Source organism: Phascolarctos cinereus, unplaced genomic scaffold, assembly GCF_003287225.1.
Source record: "Phascolarctos cinereus isolate Bilbo 61053 unplaced genomic scaffold, phaCin_HiC Scaffold_9;HRSCAF=440, whole genome shotgun sequence".
NCBI lineage: Eukaryota > Metazoa > Chordata > Mammalia > Diprotodontia > Phascolarctidae > Phascolarctos > Phascolarctos cinereus.
This window is the reverse complement of record NW_027556402.1, coordinates 217,760,617-217,780,822: the sequence shown is the minus strand read 5'-3', so window position 1 is coordinate 217,780,822 and position 20,206 is coordinate 217,760,617. Positions and strand designations below refer to the sequence as shown.

The following is a 20,206-nucleotide window of genomic DNA, read 5'->3' as shown; positions in this document are numbered from 1 at the left end:
ATCTTCAAGATTTTGCTCTAATGTTCTAGATAATTTCTGAAGTTTCCACTTTGCCTTTGTGAGTGCAGTCACAATAAGAAGATATAGATTTCTAAGTTGGGTAGCAAAGAGCAGAGGAGAGCTTTATTTTTCTTATGCTTAAACAAACAGAATAAATTAATCCCTTAGGAAATTGCAGATACTTAAATGTGGTATTTGGGGCTATAATTAACCTATCAAAGTATACCACGTACAAGTCATTTTAATGGCCTAATGAGTATTTCCAAGAAAATGCATTGAGGAACTTCTGGGAATCAGTCCCCAAATACCTGAAAATCCAGCATAAATAGGATATGTCATTAACTGTATTTCCTTGAATGACTTCTCATTACAAAAGATAGGTTTTGTGGGGTAATATTCTTTTTTCCCCCCTGGCCATGTTTAGACCCTCCTAATTCTTGATTACATGTGCTAATGGGAGAGAAGAGGGACACAGAAAGTCTTCAACAGTACTCATTTTATATGAGCACACAGGATTCTACCCTCCCCTTTGGTGGCTTTATGAAGACTGTTGCCCTTGCTTGCAATGCAATTCTTCCTAGTACATTCCTTCCTCATCTCTTCCTCTTAGAATCCTTAGCTACCATTAAGACACAGTTAGGTGCAACCCTCTACAAAAGGTATTTCCCATTTTCCCTAGGTGTAAGTGTCTCTCTCTTAACAAGTTATTTTATATTTAGATATCTGTGTAAATATTGAACTGCCTCCCTCCCTCAGAATGTAAGCTTTTTGAAGGCAGGTGCTATTTTCCCTTTTCCCTCTCATTTACCAGCACCTATCCTAGTATCTTACACATAGCAGGAACTGAATTTTCTTTAATTGAATTGAGCAATTGAAGTAAACTTCCATTGTGGAAAGAACAAAGGGACATATTTTCAAGCCCTAACTTTGCTGTATAACCTTGTGTGAGTCACTAGCCCTCTGAGTTTCTATTTCCTCACCTGTAATGTAGGGAAAAAATATTTGCCTTAATTACCTCACAGGGTTGTTGTGAGTTTGGAAGGAGAACGTGTGTATGAAGTGCTTGATCACCATGAAACTCAGTTCACACAAATGACAGGTACAGCTATTGCTATTAGCTGGTAAGAATTTATACTTGATTTGGGGAGATGCAGGATTTACTCTGCAGAATATTTTAAAATTGATTTTCTCTGTGTGATATATTGATATTAGCTTGTCTTTTCTGAGAATGTGGTGTAGTGAAAAGATCATTGGGTTTGGAATCTAAGGACCTGGTTCCAATTCCAAGCTCTACCATTCCACTACCACACAAATCACTTACCTTTTCTCAGTCCTGTTCTTCTCATTTGTTACATGAGGTGTCTGGGCTAGATGACCTCAGAGGTTCCCTTCCGGCTCTAAATCAATGGACAAGAAAATTGGCCAGAATAGGAAACAAAGTACAAAGTGTGTGAAATGGCAGAACCAGCCCTGCATCAAGATTGTACTAGAAATAATTCACATGCATATGAATCAAAGACCTGTTATTTTTAAATATCCATTCATTAAAACAAGTGCTGGGATTTGTTGCCTTTTTTGTGGCATGGACTTCTTTTGCATCCTAATGAAATACAAGGACCCCTTCTCAGGATAATAACTTGTTGCTTATATTCATCATAATTGAAAGAAAGGTTAAATTTCAGTTAGAGGTTAATGAAAATAAATATAACAATTTTTTCCATCCAAGTTTATGAACCCACAGAAATCTGTCCATGGGCTCCTTGGGGTTTGGCAGATGTCACAATAAGAACACTTATTCTGGTCATATGATTCCATAAGGACCATTATAGAACTTGCTGACCCTCCAACTGCTATTGGTCAATTGTATTAATTGTGAAATTGGCACCTCTGCTTACTAAAGGACACAAAATCTTCAGTGCCCAAGGGCACTGCTATTTGCCATAGATTTTCTAAATGGTCTCTAGACAAGAATTGCTTAAAATAATGAAAGATATTTTTGAGTGTGAGTGTGTGTATACAGTTAAATTCCTAGTAGACCCATTTCATTATATTCTTTGATTGGAGCCAGCACCATCAAGAAAAGAAACGTCACAGTATTAAATTGCTTCACCACTGTTGAGTTTCAATCTTCACTTTTGTCATAGCAGGAATCAAACATGGAGCTTAAGCCATCGGGAACCATACTGCAGTGACCCACTTCCTTATTCTGGGATTAACAGATGATCACATTCTTTGTATCATTCTCTTTGTGCTATTTATGGGGATATATTTATTCACTGTAATGGGAAATTTCTGTACAATTATTCTAATTAGGTTGAGTGCACAACTTCATACTCCCATGTATCTCTTTCTCAGTCATTTAGCTTTTGTTGATGTTGGGTATTCCACATAAGTTACACCCAACTTGTTAGTGAATTTCATGGTGTAGAAAAACATTATTACCTATCCTGGCTGTGTTACCCAGTTATGTTTCCTGGTCACCTTTGGGGCCACAGAGTCCTTACTTCCATTCATGGCTTATGACCACTACATGGCTATTTGTAACCCCTTACTTTAGTCTGTGAAAATGTTCTCTGTTAATAATGACTGCCTACGTAGGTGGCTGTTTAAATGGGGTAACTTATACAGGCTGTTTACTGAATTTATTCTTCTGTGGCCCTAATGTAATCAATCACTTTTTCTGTGACTTTTCACCTTTGGTTAAGCTTTCCTGTTATCATGTCTTAGCTGCAGAAATACTTCCTGCTATCTACTCAGCAATAATAATAGCTATAGCTCTCGTAAACATTGCCATCTCCTATCTGTACATCTTCACTATTCTCAATATGAACTCAACTGAAGGAAGACAGAAAGCCTTCTACACCTGTACTTCCCATCTCACTGCAGTTACTCTTTTCTATGGGACCATTATATTCATTTATGTGATGCCTACATCCAGTTATTCCACAGATCAGAACAAAGTGGTGTCCATCTTCTATATTGTGGTGATCCCAGTGTGGAACCCCATGATTTACAGCCTGAGGAACAAGGAGATTAAAGATGCCTTAAGAAGACTGGTCAGTAGTAAAAGACATTCTTAATTATTGGAAATTCAACAATTTTAATTAACATTCTTATAAAAAGCATGGGAAAATGTCATTTAACAGAATACTAGACTGGTCATCAAAAGAGATTTGGGTTTAGTCTCAGCGATGTTACTGCCTTGTTGTTTGACCATGGGAACAAGGAGTTAGTCTATCTGTGTCTCAGATTCATCTCTAAAATTAAGGATTTGGTCTAAGTCAAGGTTAGGGGAACCTTTTCATGTTGGAAGGCCAAATTCAAGAAACTTCAATTAGACATACTTTTAAAAATGTACATTATTTTGTAAAAATCTAACTAATATGAACTTAATAATTTCAAAAAACCAAAACTATTTGTTAATTTTAAAGTTAATTAACCTTTTAATGACTTTGTTGTGTCTGCTTTTTGTTGGAAAGTATTTGAATATTTGGTTGCAACATGGAGGCCTGCAGTTTCAGTTGACATTCTAGATGGGTATCAGTCATTTGTGACCTCAAGGGTGTCTTGATTTGGATTAGGTCCGAGAATGTAGATTCTCAGCAATAAGTGGTTGAAAAGTAAGAAAATATTTTTGGGCATGTTGCCAAAGGTGTGAATATTCTACTGCATTTTTTCCGTATTTCAATTGGATCTTTCTTAGAATCAAACAATGCCTTTAAAATGTCATCCACTGGGAGCTCAATCAATTCCATTTGTAGCTCTTTAGGTGCCCTGGTGATATCAACTAAGTGAGGGCTAATTTGAGTGTGATGTCATGATTCTCAAAGTCAGTGAAACTTTCATTGTATTCTCCAATTAATAGGTCTATCACAGCTGTGTATTCTTCGAATGATTTGTATATATCATCCTGCTCACCAATGACCTTTGCTAAATGGGGAAAATATTCATCCAAAATTTCCTTTTGAAGAATAAATGCTTTGAAAAAAGATGGCTTTTTTCTAAATGTTTGGGGTTGGGTTTTTTTTTGCCACATATCATATATAGACTTAGCTTTATCTTGTAAAGAAATACTCAAGTCATTTTGATTTGACATGATATCACACAGAAATGCAGCATTCCTATAGAAATTTTCTTCCAATAATTCACTTTGCTGATTCATTCTGTAAAATTTGGAGTCCGTGGAAAGACTGCACTTAAGGACCTAGAAGGCTACATGTGGCCTTAGGGCCAAAGGTTCTGCAACCTCTGGTCTAAGTGATCTCTAAGGTTTGTGGTATAATTAAAAGAGTGCTGGATTTGGAATTAAATCCCTCTCTGCCATTCTGTGCCTATGTAACCACTAGGTAACTACAACAATTAACATTTATATAACTCCTGCTATGTGCCTACACTCTGTCTGCTAAGTGCTTTACAAATATTTGAACCTTGCAACAAAAATTCAAACCTTGCAACCCTTGGAGGTTGGTGCTATTATTATCCACATTTTACAGATGAGAAAATTGAGTGAGCAGAGGTTAAATGACTTGTCCAGGATCACAAACCTATTAAGTATCTTGGGCTGGATTTGAACTCAGACCTTCAAGACTCCAGACCTAATGGTCTATCTACTTTGCTACCTTACTCATTTGTAAAATAAGGAGATCTGATTAGATGGCATTGGAAATTCCTTTCAATTATAAATCTGTGACCCTATGATCCTCTCAGTTCTAACATTCTATGTATATGTACATCAATTTATGTCTTACATTAATAAAATGTTGGCAATTTATTCAAAGCACTTTCACATCTGTTTCATTTGGTCCTCACAACAACTTTTTCTGACCATGTCATCCCCATTCTTAAAATCCTTCAGTGGCTTTCTACTATTTCTACAATCCAACATAGAGGCTTTTGGCATTTAAAGTCCTTTGCAACATGACCTCTTCATGCCTTTCCAGTCTTCTTACAGGTTTTCTCTTCCACAGATTCCATGAACCAGGTATATATTAGCAGACCTATTGTTCCTCACCCATAACACACCATCTCCCTACTCCCTGTCTTTGTATCCAGGCCTCCCCCAAGCCTGGATATGTTTTCCCTCTTCACTTCCAACTCTTCAAATCCTTTATGACTCAAATGATGTGACCTTCTATCTGAGGCCTCTCTTAGATCCCCCAGATGCTAGTTCTATCCCCTCAGGTAACATTCCATTTACTCTGGAGTTAGATGTTCTTGATTTACATGTGTTATCTACACCATTATAATGTAAAGTCTTCAAGGGCAGGGACAGTATTTTTATATTCTCTGTATGCACTCTGGTTAGTGCAGTTCCTGGCACACAATAAACACTTAATAAATGCTTTTTGCTTGTTGCTTGATTGATTTGGAGGTAGAAGGGATCATAGGGGTCATCTAATCTCATTTCTTCATAATAAAAATAATGATAAAAACTAACAAATATTCTCCTCTTCCTCCTCCTCCTCCTTCTTCTTCTCCTCCTTCTCCTCCTCTCCTCCTCCTCCTCCTCCTCCTCTTCTTCTTCTTCTTCTTCTTCTTCTTCTTCTTCTTCTTCTTCTTCTTCTTCTTTTCTTTAAAATGCTTCAGAGTTTGCAAAGTGATTTATACATTATCTCATTTTATCCCCACAGTGAGAATATCTAATTGGCATTACTATCACCATTTTACAGGAAAGGAAAGTGAAGTAGACAAAAGTTAAGATTCAAATGGAGACTCACACAGCTAGCAACTAAGAGAGTACCCTAACTCACATGTTTCCAATGACAAGTCTAGCACACCATTTCTTATGCAATCTTGGTACCTTTATTTGATGCATTAAAAAAAAAAAGTCTCAGAGTAAGGAAGTAAGTAGCCTAAAGTCACCCAGTTTGGTAGAGATCCTAGACTAGGGCCCAAGTTTTCCAATTCCTGGTTTGAGGCTTTGTTGACTACAGAATGCTGCACCTTGAAGGTGGTATGAGACATCCATTATTCTGAAGCCCTATAAACAAGTGTTTTCAAACATCAAGATCTCAGTCTTGCATTAATTGGTGTTAAATGTTTACAGGTATATGAAAATTTTATTTCTAATCCCACATGCTCCAGTTCTTCACCAGCCTTCTTGTACTAGTACACTCCATCTCTTCCTCTCCCTGGCCAACATTACTTTATGTTTTGTTCTCCTCATTATAATGTAAGATTGTTGAGGGCCTGGCTCATAGTAAGTACTCAATTATCTCCATCTCTCCCCCTATCCTTCCATCTCCTTTCTCTTCTCCCCTCTTCTCTCTCTCTCCTCTTCTTGCTCCCTCCTCCTCCACCTCCTCCTCTTCCTCCTCCTCCTCCTCCTCCATCCCCTCCTCCTCCATCCCCTCCTCTTCCTCCCCCTCCTCCTCCTCCTCAAATTCTTTAAAATAAAGAATAATGTAGAAGTGATTTCTGGTGATTGCTCTTTACACCAGGACAAATTTAAACTTCAGGACAAGAAAAAAAAAGTGAAAATGTTAAGTGAAATCTCTTCTCTCTGCTGAAATCCTGGTAAACTTTCATTGCTCATTGCAACTCCATGATAGGAAAAAAAAACTGCTTCTAGCTCTGAGGTTTGATTAGCAAAACCTGTGACTTGGGGCAAAAGCTCTTCTGACTGTTACTGATACTGTTTTGAGTTTTGAATTCAGGTATAGCCAGCTGGTGGCTTATTTAAGTCAGCAATACACATTGCAGAGAAACGCCACAAGCTACTCAGAAGGAATGTGATCCTCTACTATTACATGTGGAGGTCTGTATTCTGGGAGAAAACTGAGAGGTGACCTTAGCATAGCCTATGGTAGGATCCATTTGGCTCAGTTTCCCCACTGTATAATATCCCTTGCATTAAGAATGTTCCCCACCTGGTTATTCCTGAGTCTGATTATTTGGTGGAATTATTGCTGCATGATTGGTTGTCTGACCTGAAGTCCAAAAGAGAAAAGGATGCTTTATCCTGCCTTATATATGTTGAGTCATTAAGGACCAGTTTGATGCTGTAATAATTATATCACTACTTTTTCCTCTTATAACAAGTTTGTATGATCAGAACAAATGCTCAGTAGAAGATATTAGTAGCACAATGCAAATCTGTAAGATCTTGCTGTTTTCAATCCGAAAGGGTAGTTATTCCATATCCCAAAAAAACTAGGTAAATTAATATCTGGCCTGATGACCTGCCTGTTAGTATGTATGTGTATATATATGTATATATATATATATATACACACACATATATACTTATAACACACATCTATCTATCTATCTATCTATCTATCTATCTATCTATCTATCTATCTATCTACCTACCTACCTACCTACCTACCTATCTATCTCTTCTAATAATATGTGGAAATAACATCACACTGGACATTCTCTTCAACATTAGCATCTCAATCCAACAAGAACATGAAATCAGAGTAAATGAAATCATAAAATATTGAGCTGATCCTATACAGAGCCCCCATGGAAAGAGTGCCACTTCATGCTAAAGGTGACCAACTAAAGTAGAAGTCATCAAAGAGCACCAATCTTTGAGTTCAGATATTGGTTAATTATCCCAAGAAAGATTCTACAGACATCTCCCACAGGATGTACTAGATCTGAACTGGATTGCTTATCGTTTCCTAGAATTTATCTATCAGAACAGTTAGATTCTAATCCAGGAATTTATTTGCATAATTCAAAACTAGTCCAACCCCCTTTATTTTTTTTGGATTTTGCTAGTCAATGGGATTAAGTGACTTGGCCAGAGTCACACAGCTAGTGAGTGTTAAGTGTCTGAGGCTGGATTTGAATTCAGGTCCTCCTGAATACAGGGCTGGTGCTCTATCCACTGTGCCACCTAGCTGCCCCTGAGTCCAACCCCATTTTGAACATGTATGTATTGAAAAATGGCTCTTATAAATTTGTATCAATTTGTGTATTCAGTTGCAAACAATTACCTTAGTTCTATATTTCTTCTTACTCTAGTTGTATTTATTCTATTTGTATAATAACACTTTGAAATGTTTTTAATAACAGGGTAGTGGTCTTTTTGCTTTTTGTAGTATTACCTGTTATGGCTGATTGGTTACATATCCATCCCCTACCCAGTTGTGTGAAAATAACACTGTTCTTTTTTCTTAATCCTTTTTTAAGTTAATGAAATACATAGTGTAAAGTACAGGCCTAAATGCATTTTCTGCCAAATATCTATCTTGTTCCCCCCCCCCACAAAGGAATCCCTCATCATTTTGTGTTCTTGTGTTTACAAAATATTAGATTACTTGTACACATTTCCTTCTTTTGCATATGTAATCCATTCTACAATCCATACTTTTTTATTTTTCCAGTACCAGACTGTTTTTATAATTGTGGCAAAGTAATAATGATGATAATAATATAAAGATGAAGAGTAGTCCAGTTCACCTAGGTCATAAAATACATTGAGAAGACAGTACAGGTAAATTGCAGGCAGACTGCAATCTCAAATGCCAATTATCAGGATTTTATATTTTATTGAACCACTGAATTTTTTGCCTAAATGACTGAATTGTAGTAACCTTCTAATGGTAGTGCCTTAAAATTTTATTATTACAAGTGATATAGGGGAAGTGTTACACCAAATTAGATTGGGTACAGGAGAATTGGCTCAGGGTTGTTACAATACTCTGGGTGAGAAGAAATTAAGGCCAGAATTAAGGTGGTTTCAGTGGAAGCAGAGAGGAGGAACTAGATGGGACAAACATTGAGGAGGAGATAGAAATGACTAGACATGACACCTAGGTAAATATGTGAGGTGAGAGAAAGGAAGAGTCAAAGAAGATTCCAAGCCTGGGAGACTTGAAAAACAATAGTGTCATCAACAGAAATAGAGATATTGGTAATTGGCCAGATCAGAGAGGTTCAGTTTCCAATATATTCATTTGGAGGTGCTGGTGAGACTTTCACATGAGAGAATCAGAAATGTGGCATTTTAGCTCTGGGAGGAATTTTGGAGGTAGAAATATCAAACTGGAAGTTACCTACATAATGGGAATAATTGATGCCATGAGAATAGATGAAATCACCAATGGAGATAGAGAGCATAAAGAAAGCAAAGAATAGATCCTTAGTCGTGAACCTTGGGGGACATTCATTTCAGGATAGAACTATAGGCTTTCTGAACTCAGTGAGGTTTTAGAAAAATGAAAGGATATATTATATTTAGCTGTGTTAGCTCTGTCAGAAATGAATAGCATCATTTTCCACACTTTGATGTAGTAATTGACAATCTTATGATTCCTTTCAGGGTGGCTGTTAGTAGCATAGCTTCAAGGGGCCCTCTGTTGTGGAAAAGAAAAAAAGTACCTAAATTAACTGTAACTGAATAATTAGACCACTCTCACTCTTAAGCTACACTCAAGGAACACAAGTCAATTTTGATTTTTATTACAGAATTTTACATTCTAAGAGGTGCACATAGAAAATTATGAGAAATTGGGGATGGGAAGTTTGGCTAAATAAGTTTTACCTCTTCAGTGCTTTTTATTCCAATAAGCTCCCATTGATACAGGCACTGTACTTCTCTTTTCCTCCCTACCAGTCCCATAACCAGTCAGCACCTAAAAATTTCCAATGTCAACTGCTTTGGGAATTGACAAGGATTTGAAAAGCTTCTTTTTGGACAACTTTACTGAAACATCTGAATTATAGATGAAAGCCTTTTCAGTGGATAGAATTATATAACCTCAGAGTTTAAAGGGAATTCAGAAGCCATCTACTTCAACTTATACATAAACATTCTTGGCATGTGGTCACTTAACACACTCTTGAAAACATCTAATGAGAATAAATCCAGCAGAGCCAAGATGTTGGAGTAAAAGCAATGAATTGCTTGAGCTCTCCCCTAAACCCCTCCAAATACTGTAAAACATGGCTCTAAACAAATTCTAGAGCAGCAGAACCCACAAAAAGACAGAGTGAAACAAATTTCCAACCCAAGACAATCTGGATGCTTGTTTGGAAAGGTCTGTTGCACCAGGCTGGGAAAGGAGCATAGTTGAGCGTGGGTCATGCAGGCAAAGACAAGGCCTCCGCAAACCTGGAGCAGGCCTCAGGGGACTGAATTACTAGCAGTTGAAGCAGTTTACAGACTTCTCACCCCACAAATGCCAAGGACAACTTAGAAGGTCAGTAGAAAAGGTCTGTCAGACCTGGGTGAGAGAGGAGCTTGGTCCAGCCCCAGTCCTGGCATAGCCCCAGGGTGGCAGCTGCTTTTGGAGCCCTGGGCCACAGATGGTGAGGGCATCAGCTGATCAGAGGCGGATTGCAGGGGTATCTTTGCTGGTGCTGAGGCATAATTCTCTTGCTTTGCCCATGTTTGGATCTAGGTCACAGTCCTGGAGGGGTGGTCCAGGGGTGAGGAAGAGCGCTGACATAGTGGAGCTTGTGGCAGCAGGGGAGAGGGTGGCCTCCTGACAGTTCCAAAGCAAAAAAGAGTGCTTGTGGTCACTCATAGACCAGAACACAGGCCAGAAAAGGAGTAAACACCTCTCCTTTGACCATACCACCTTGGAAGAACTGAAAACTTACAGGGCCCTAGAAGTATCTCTGAAAAGTGCTGCAAAAAAACCTCTGAAGTTTGGGACAGTACACCCTCCACACTGAAAGCAGAGCCTTACCTTAACAAAGAGTTTAATAGTCAAGTAGTTGGCTGGCAACATAAGAAACCTCAGAAAAAAAGTCAGACCATAGAATCTTTCTTCGGTGACAAGAAGATCAAAACATACGACCAGGAAAAAGACAACAAAATCAAAGCTCCTACATCCAAAGCCTCCAAGAAAAAATATGAATTGGTCTCAGCTATGGAAGAGCTCAAAAAAGATTATGAAAAGCAAGTAAGAGAAGTAGAGGAAAAATCGGGAAGAGAAATGAGAGTGATGCAAGAAAATCATGAAAAACAAGTCAACAGCTTGCAAAAGGAGACCCAAAATATACTGAAGAAAATAACACCTTAAAAACCAGACCAACCCAAATGGCAAAAGAGGTCCAAAAAGCTAATGAGGAGAATACCTTAAAAAAGCAGAATTGACCAAATGTAAAAGGAAGTCCAAAAGCTCACTGAAGAAAATAATTCCTTAAAAATTAGAATGCAGCAAATGGAATCTAATGACTTTATGATAAATCAAGAAACTATAAAATAAAACCAAAAGAATGAATAAATAGAAAACAATTTGAAATATCTCACTGGAAAAACAACTGACCTGGAAAATAGATACAGGAGAGAGAAATTAAAAATTATTGGACTACCTGAAAGCCATGATTAAAAAAAGAGCCTAGACAGCATCTTACAAGAAATTATCAAGGAAATATTCTAGAACCAGAGGGTAAAATAGAAATGGAAAGAATCCACCAATCACTTCTTGAAAAAGATCTCCAAAAGGAAAACTCCTAGGAATATTGTAGCCAAATTCCAGAGTTTCCAGGTCAAGGAGAAAATATTACAAGCTGCCAGAAGGAAACAATTCAAGTACTGTGGAAACACAATCAGTATAACACGAGATTTAGCAGCGTCTACATTAAGGGTTCAGAGGGCTTGGAATATGATATTCCAGAGGGCAAAGAAGCTAGGATTAAAACCAAGAATGACCTACCCAGCAAAACTGAGTAGAATCCATCAGGGGTAAAAATGAATATTCAGTGAAATAGAGGACTTTCAAGCATTCTTGATGAAAATACCAGAGCTGAATAGAATATTTGACTTTCAGATATAAGACTCAAGAGAAGCATGAAAAGGTAAATAGGAAAGAGAAATCATAAGGGACTTATTAAAGTTGAACTGTTTACATTCCTACATGGAAAGATAATATTTGTAACTCATTAAACTTTTCTCGGTATTAGGGTAGTTGGAAGGAAAAAGTGTGTGTGTGTGTGTGTGTGTGTGTGTGTGTGTGTGTGTGTGTGTGTGTATACATGTACACATATCTAGACAGAGGGCACAGGGTGAGTTGAATATGAAGGGATATCTAAAAAATAAAATTAAGGGGTGAGAGGATTACACTGGGAGAAGGAGAAAAGGAGAGGTAGAATGGGGTAAATTATCTCACATACAACAGAGAAGAAAAAGCTTTTACAGTGGATAGGGAAGTGGGGGAAGGTGAGAGGGAATGAGTGAATCTTACTGTCATTGGATTTGGCTTAAGGAGGGAATAACATACATACTCAATTGGATATGGAAGCCTGTCTTACCCTACAGGAAAATAAGGAGGAAAGAGATAAGAGGGGTGATGATAAAAGGGAGGGCATATTGGGGGAAAGGGTAATCAGAAACAAACTTTTGAGGAGGGACAGGGTCAAAGGAGAGAATAGAATAAACAGGGGTGGGTGGGATAGGATGAAGGAAAATATAGTTAGTTTTTCACAACATGACTATTATGGAAGTGTTTTGCATGACTACACATGTATAACCTGTATGGAGTTGCTTGCCTTCTCAATGAGGGTAGGTGGGCAGGGAGGAAGGGAGAGAATTTGGAACCCAAAGTTTTAAAAACAAATGTTTAAAAAAATTGTTTTCACATGCAGCTGGGAAATAAGATATACAAATGGGGTATAGAAATCTATCCTGCCCTACAGGAAAATAGAAGAGGAAGGGGATAAGAGAAAGGGGGGCAGAGATAGAAGGGAGGGCAAATTATGGGAAAGGTTATTCAGAATGCACACTGTCTTGGGGTTGGGGGAGGGATGAGATGGGAAGCATGGAACTCAAAATTTTGTGGAAGTGAATGTTGAAAACTAAAATTAAGTAAATTAATTTTTAAAAAAAGAATAAATCCAGTTCCTTCTGGGGGATATGGAAAGATTTTTGCCTAAATCAAGCCCAAATTTCTCTCTGTCTGTCTGTCTCTGTATGTGTGTGTGTGTGTCTCTGTCTCTCTCCGTCTCTCTGTGATTGTCTCTCTCTGTCTCTCCAACTTCCATCCATTTTTCTTAGTTCTAAGTCTTGAGGTGATATAGAAAAAAATGTAACCTGTATTCTACCATTGTTCACATATTGGAAGAAAGCTATCATGTCATGCCTCCCCTAAGTCTTCTTTGGGCTTCTTTTTTTGTTTGTTTGTTTGTTTTAGGCAATTGGGGTTAAGTGACTTGCCCAGGGTCACACAACTAGTATGTGTCAAGTGTTTGGTCGGAGGCCGGATTTGAACTCAGGTCCTCCTGACTTCAGGGCCTGTGCTCCATCCACTGCACCACCTAGCTGCCCCTTCTTTAGGCTTCTTTAGTCCCCATGTGGCATGATCTCAAATGTCTTTACCATCTTGCTCATTTGTTAATATCTCCACTAACATTGGTGCTCAGAACTGAATACAACACTTCAGATTTGATCTGATCAGAGGAGAACATGACAGACAGAATTCTCATCCTATCATTCTAAGAACCTGGCTTAAGATAGCAATAAGAGCCTTTTAGACAGTTACATCAGGTGGTTGACTCACAAAATCTACTAAAACTCCCATACAATTTTTTCACTATTATCTGTCGATGGTTCCTGTATCTTATACTTGTGAAGCTGATTTCTTAACTCAGGTATAAGATTATACATTTCTCTGTTAGGTGTTGTCTGATTTATCTGGACCCTTTAATCTATGGAGCTGTGAATCCTGATTCTGCCACCCAACATATTAGCTGTCATTTCCAGGCTCATACTTCCTACAAGTTTGAAAAGCATGGCATTAATTATTCATCCAAGTCATTAATATAAATTTTAAATATCACAAGTCCAATGTTAGAACTCTGGAGTATTCCACTGAATACCACCCTCTAAGTCAACATCAAGTTTTAACGATTTCTTTGGGTTCTATTATTCGAGCCATCCAAATCCACCTAACCTAACTTGCATCTAACCCACATAATCGACATCTTGCCCAAGAGGATATTGTGGGAATTGAGTGAACAACACCAACTCCATCTTGTGACTCAATTCTGGACCTAGCTCAGTTCCACTCTCTTCATTTGTAGATCTAGTCTAATTTCTGACTTGTGAGAAAAATTTAATCAATTAGGGGAATTGTCAGAAAACATTATTGCATTGTTTGAACCTAGCCTTGCATAGCTGGGAAGCTGGGCTACCTCTACCTGTTGCTTAGAGACCCTTAACTAAGGACCTAGGTTATGATGACCAGAAACCCAGTAATATCTAAAGACTGATGCAAGGATTTTTCTTATAACTATAAATCTCAAGCAACCCATATGTCTTATCTGAAAAATGGCTCCATACTGATCCATCAGTTATTTTATCCATGTTCCTTTGATTGTTCACAGATATGTGGGGTGAGTAGGATACTTCTTTTTCTAATTTTAAGAAATTGTACCTGTTCTCTCTCCCTTTCCCAACTTGTAAAGTCCCAAATATTTCCTCCAATTGGAAATCAGATTGCCTAATTTTGTGTACTGATTGTTTTATTTTAATTAATTGGCCTTTGTTGATTGTTTTTAATACATAAAAATCTCTTTCACTCTGTATTCAGGGTCTTTGAATTTGCTTCAACAATGTTTCAAGAAATTTTATTCTTACTCCTATCAGTACCCATTTAATTCTGAGAAATGTACTTATGAAACAATTCCTAGAAGCAGAGAAAATACTTTTTTTGGTAAGCAGTTTGGCTACTGCCAGATTTTGGCAAAATTATGTACAAGTCTCTATAGGGGACTTGGAACCAGGCAAGAAGAACCAATTTCAGAGCTGTCCTGAGAATGAAGTCTATTCCAGAATGTCCAAAGAAGAGATCCAAGGACCATATACTACATCTGGGACTGAAGACAAGATGAAATGGTTAAATACACATTGGAAGTGGATTCCTAGGATACCAGGAGACTTCATGTTATTTAATAAAGATGATCATCATTATATTGCTTTATCTTTTGTCTCATGGCGTTTATGTTTGAGTTTTCTTGGTTATTTTCTTGTATATCTATCTGAATTCCCTATGTGCTTCTGTCTATGTTTTCTATTAAACCTCTTTTGGGGATTTTTAAATGTCTTCCTCTGCCTTCCTTGAGTGGATGCAGGAATAATGGCCATTCTTGATATCAGATGGGACAAGGACATTATGGACTTCTAAGTGATGAATGAGTCTCTGCTAAGAACTTTTGCGAAGCTAGGTGGAAACAAAAAAAGGAAATCTAGGAAACATTGACTTCAAGGACTAAGGATAGATAGATAGATAGATAGATAGATAGATAGATAGATAGATAGATAGATAGATAGATAGGAAGAGATGAGAGAGAGAAAAAGAGAAAAAAGGAGAAAAGGAGAGGAGAGGAGAAAGAAGAGATAGAGGAAGAAGAGGAGGAGGAGAATTGAAAGATTTTTACATGAAGAATTGAAAGAATTTGTTTCAAAACACAGTAATCAAGGACCAAATTTAAGGTTTTAACATTATGACAGGAACACCAAATATCTTGGTTAAAAATTGTACAAGTCAGACTTCCAGGAGCCAAGGTGGCAGAGTAAGCAGTAAATACCGGTCTCCCTTACAGACCCTTGAAAAACCCAGAAAACGGCACCCCAGGAAAAATCTTGGAATAGTGGAGCCAGCAGAAAGATGGGGTGGAGCAGTCTTTTAGCCCGGGAAGCTTAGAGGATCAGAGGGAAAAGTCGCCCTTGCCGTGGTGAAAGGGGAGACCAGTCTAGGATGGGAGTCATCCTGGCAAGCCAGCAGCAAACCCCACTTCAGCAAACATTGTGGGAAATCCCAAACACCAGGATGGTGGAGCAGGCAAGCAAAAGCACCAGGACCCTCTTGTGTTTTGGCACAACCCAGGGAAACAACAGATTCCAGTTCACAGAATCATCATGTGTACAAGCCAGTAGGCACCCTCCAGTGGCCGAAACCTCCCCATGCGTCAGCTCAGCCCCAAGCCAACAGGCATCCTCTAGCAGCCAGATTCTCACATGCTTTGGTGTAGCCCTGGAGAAACACAGAAAAACCCACCTGGCCACAGCACACACCAGGTAGAACCCCAGCTAAGTGCCAGGTAAGCTGCCAGACCCCTACAGCCTCCAGATGCCAGCACCCAAGTCCCCAGCACACAAAGCCAGTGAGTGACCAGACCCCTGACCCCACCACAAGAACCCTGGGACACTGCCCCTGTGTTCCAACAGGAGAACTCCACCTTAAAAGCCAGAAAATAGGCAAACATCAGGAGCAAAAAGCAGAAACAGACACTAGCCATAGAGTCTGTCTACCAGGACAGGCAAGATAAAAACACAGGCTCAGAAGAGGACAACATTGTCAACATGTCCATATCCAAAACCTTCAAGGGGGACTGTAAACTGTCCCCAAGCCCAGAAAGCCTTCTGGGAAGAGCTCAAAGAAGGATTTGAAAAGTCAAGTAAGAAGAAAAATTGGGAAAAGAAATGAGAGGTATGCAACAGAAAGTCAACAACTTAGAAAAAGAAGGACCAAAATTGACTGTGGAAAATGATTCTTTAAAAAATACTATTGGTCAAATAGGGGGAAAAAATCACTGAAGAAAACAACTCCTTAAAAAGTAGAATTGACCAAATGGAAAAGGAGGTTAAAAAAAAAAGCTAACTGAAGAAAATAATTGGTTCCAAATGAGAATCTGGCGAATGGAAGCTCATGTCTTTAGGAGACATCAAGAATCAGTCAGATCAAAAGAAGGAAAAAGTGGAAGAAAATGTAAAATACCTCATTGAAAAAACACCTGACCTGGAAAATAGATCCAGGAGAGATCATTTAAGAATTATTGATCTACTAGAAAGCCACGAACCAAAAAAGACTTCCATGAACTGATGCTGAGTGAAAGGTGCAGAAGCAGGAGGGCATTGTACACAGTAACAGCAACATTGTACAATGACCCAACTGTGACAGACTTAGCTCTTCACGGCAATGCAAGGATCTTAGAAAGTTCCAAAAGTCTCATGATGGAAAATGCTACACTCATCCAGAAAAACAACTACAGAGTCTGAATGCAGATTGGAGCATACTCTTTTCTCTTTTCTTTTGGCTTTTATTTCTTCTTTCTCCTGCTTTTTCCTTTTGGTTCTCATTCTTCTTTATGACATGATGAATATGGAACCAGGTTTAATGGGAATGTGTATGTATAGCCTATATCAGATTGTATGCAATCTGGGGGAGAGGCAAGAACAGGGAAGGGGAAAAAATTTAGAACTCAAAATCTTATAGAAGTAAATATTGAAAGCTAAAATTAATAAGTAAAAATATAAGAAATAAAAACCCTTCAAAAAATTTAGAACTTAAAATCTTAGAGAAGTTAATGTTGAAAACTAAAAATAGAAAAATAAATGATTAATTTTAAAAGAAGAATCCTACAACTTTCCTAAGTGATAGTCAAATACTTTTAGTCCTGCAAATCTGCTGAGGCTTGCCCCTAATAAGAAGCCTCAGAGATCTAGTGCTGGCCTGAATCTCTTGGGAGCTTGGTGCTGTCTCCCAAGAGCAGGAGGAGGACGATGACATTTCAATCGCTTCATTTCTTTGAGGAATGTTTCATTGTCCCACACTGGCACACTGGAGGCCAGTGCCTTCACCCGAAGGGTCCGATCATTGGTGAGCAGAACCAGGCCACAGGGATGGGGCTGGATCTGGTCATTCTTAGTGGGAGGCATGTTGTTCTTGGCCTGAACTCTCTGGTAGTTGAGACAGCAGGATAGGATGTGGTCATCGTTATTTCCCTGCTGGCTAAGGAAATCCTTCTTGTCATAGGCAGTGGTTTCCAGCTCTTCCCCATGGCTGCTGAGGGCCTTGAGGTGAGGGTTGGCAAGTTGAAATTGCTGCTCCAGGAATTTGATGGACTTTTGGGCCTGCTGCTGAGGCTCACAGGAGTGTGTCCCAGCCTTCCCATCTCCTTGCATGTCTCCCTGCTGCCCCTTGGCCAGGCCACTGAGCTCATGGATTACAATCAGGGGCACCAGAAGGATGTGTTTCCTCTCCTTTAACAGCTTGCTGAGGCTCTCTAGGTGTTGAATGAAGCTATTGGTGTCTATTACCAGGAACCTGGGGCTCACCTCTTCTTCTGTCTGCCTGTCCTGAGCAGGCGCCTCCAGAATAGCCTCGATTTTCTCTCGACGCTGCTCCTCTTCAGCTATCTTTTTGGCCAGCACCAGCTTCTTGGCCTCCAGCTCCCTGATATCACAGCCAGGAGCTCCCCTACCTTCCACAAACAAGTCTGTGAATTCTTTCCAATCTTCCTGAAGTCCCAGTCTTCTCTGCTGCTGCTGTCTTTGCAGTTCCTTCTTGACTAGTCTGCAGCAGGTGCCAGGGCCTCAGGTGGCCCTGCATTTCTGCATTCCAAGGATTCCTTTGTCTGCCTTTGCCTGCATTCCACTACTCTTGCATGGCCAGTCTCTGGATGCCAAGGATTCATCCTTTGGCGGCAAAGGGCTTCTAGCAAATCTTTCAACAAGCTCACTCGCCTGCAGTTCCCCGCCACGACCTTGTCTGAGTTTGTCTTCAGGTAGCAGGGGTCTCGGGGAGCGGCCAGTAAGGGGGCGAAGCCCGAGAAGAGCCGGTCCTCTTCCAGGGTGAGAAGGATGAGTTCATTGCCCGGTTTCATGTACAAGGGCACCTCCGAAGTATTCACTGTCATCAGTGTCTGACAGAGAAGTTCTAGAGTCCCCCGCACGTCCCTGGAAACCTCTGGGTAAGGCTTCAGGGTGGTGGGAGTAGGGTCCCAGGCGGCCTTCGAGATGAGCATCCATTCCGACCAAATTTTCACACTGGGGAGCAGTGCTTTGACGGCGGGGCTGAAGGAGGAAACCATGATTTGACGAGCTTTCTCCTCACCTTCTGCGGGGACACGGGAGCTCTAGGACACTTCTCCAGCCAGTAGGTGCAGCACCTCACCAGCACGTTAAACATGGCCAGTCCTAGCCCCGTAGCTTCTCCCTGGACCGAAGGACAGCGTGACTCTGAGGACGTCTCCGTCTTCTGAGAGCTGTGGGCAGCGAAGATGTTGATGGTCACGAGGCGCAGCATTTGGGGATTTCCTACAGAAGCGGGACTTTGTTGTAGGAGGAGCTGGAAAGTCTGGAGCACCTGATCAGCCACTTCAGGAAACGTCTCCAACTGGCCTGTAAACAACTGGCGGTGAGCTTGGAGAAAACTGCGGGTGAAACTTCGCTGAAGGTCCCCGGCGCCGGGACTGCTCCCCATCGCCAGCCTGCTTCTGTCTGCTGCCTTGCGTTCGGTTGCTCCCAAGAGGTTCGCGAGGTTTTTCTGGCTGCAAGCACTTGGGCTGGCGGCAGCTAAGCTTCTCATGAAGTAGCACACCGCCTCCAGTTTCCTCTTGGTGTACACCGCCAACAGTGCCAGCTGGTTATAAGGGCGGGAGTCTGAGGGATCAATCTGTTGAGCTTTGAGGTACCAGCTTCGCGCTTGCGCAAAGTTCGTTGCGCCCCTGGTTTGCTCCCGGTACCTGGCGATATCTCCTAGGCAAATCATATACTTCTGGGCGCAGGTCAAGGCATACTTCAAGGGGTCCTCTGACGGCTTGGTGCAAAGGCCCAATCCATCCGTGTGGTCGGCCAGCCGAAACCTGTATTGCTTCTGGAGTTTTTCCAGCAAACTCTCAAAGAAGGCAGTGCCCTGGTCCAAGACTGCCAAGAGCCTCTCGTGCATGTGCTCTGGGTTCATGGTCTTTGGATGCCGAAGGAGTTGCCCTAACCTCTCAATCACCTGATGGAAAGCATTCTTCCAGAGGGCCTGGCTCACGTTCTGCACTTCCGAGAAGCCCACATCAGAGAGGATGACTCTTTCATAGTGGCCCAGCAGCCCTGCTCTGCACTGCGCCACCTTCTCCAGGTCCTCTGTACTGACTGGGTCCTTAGAAAGCAGGCGGCTGAGCTGTACTTCTTGGTCCCTGGCCAACGCAAGAATCTGAAGAAGGACCTGCGGCTCGCTATCTCTTCCACGCTCTTCTGGCTTCCGGGGGCAAAGAGGGCGGTGCAGCAATGCAGAGTCTTCTCCTCCAGCACTGCTCCAGCCCCGTCTCCAGGATCCCAAGGCTGTGGCTTCCGGGCATGCTGCTGCGTTCCGCGGCAGTGCTTGTCCCTGGCCGGGAAGGGGGGAAATTCGATGGCCAAGTCCTCGGAGCTCTGGCTCGTATGGGCTTTTCTTCCTTCGCCTCGCGGGGATTGGATCCTTGTTGCTTGACTTCTTCTCAGCCTTCCCTCCGTTCTTAGGCCCCCTGTTCA

The 20,206-nt window shown here is 40.6% G+C and overlaps 1 pseudogene; it reads left to right on the top strand.

Moving 5' to 3' along the window:
* Positions 1-2,156: 2,156 nt before the first annotated feature.
* On the top strand, positions 2,157-3,080 carry LOC110218959 (olfactory receptor 5P6-like; annotated as a pseudogene).
* The last annotated feature ends 17,126 nt before the right edge of the window (positions 3,081-20,206 follow it).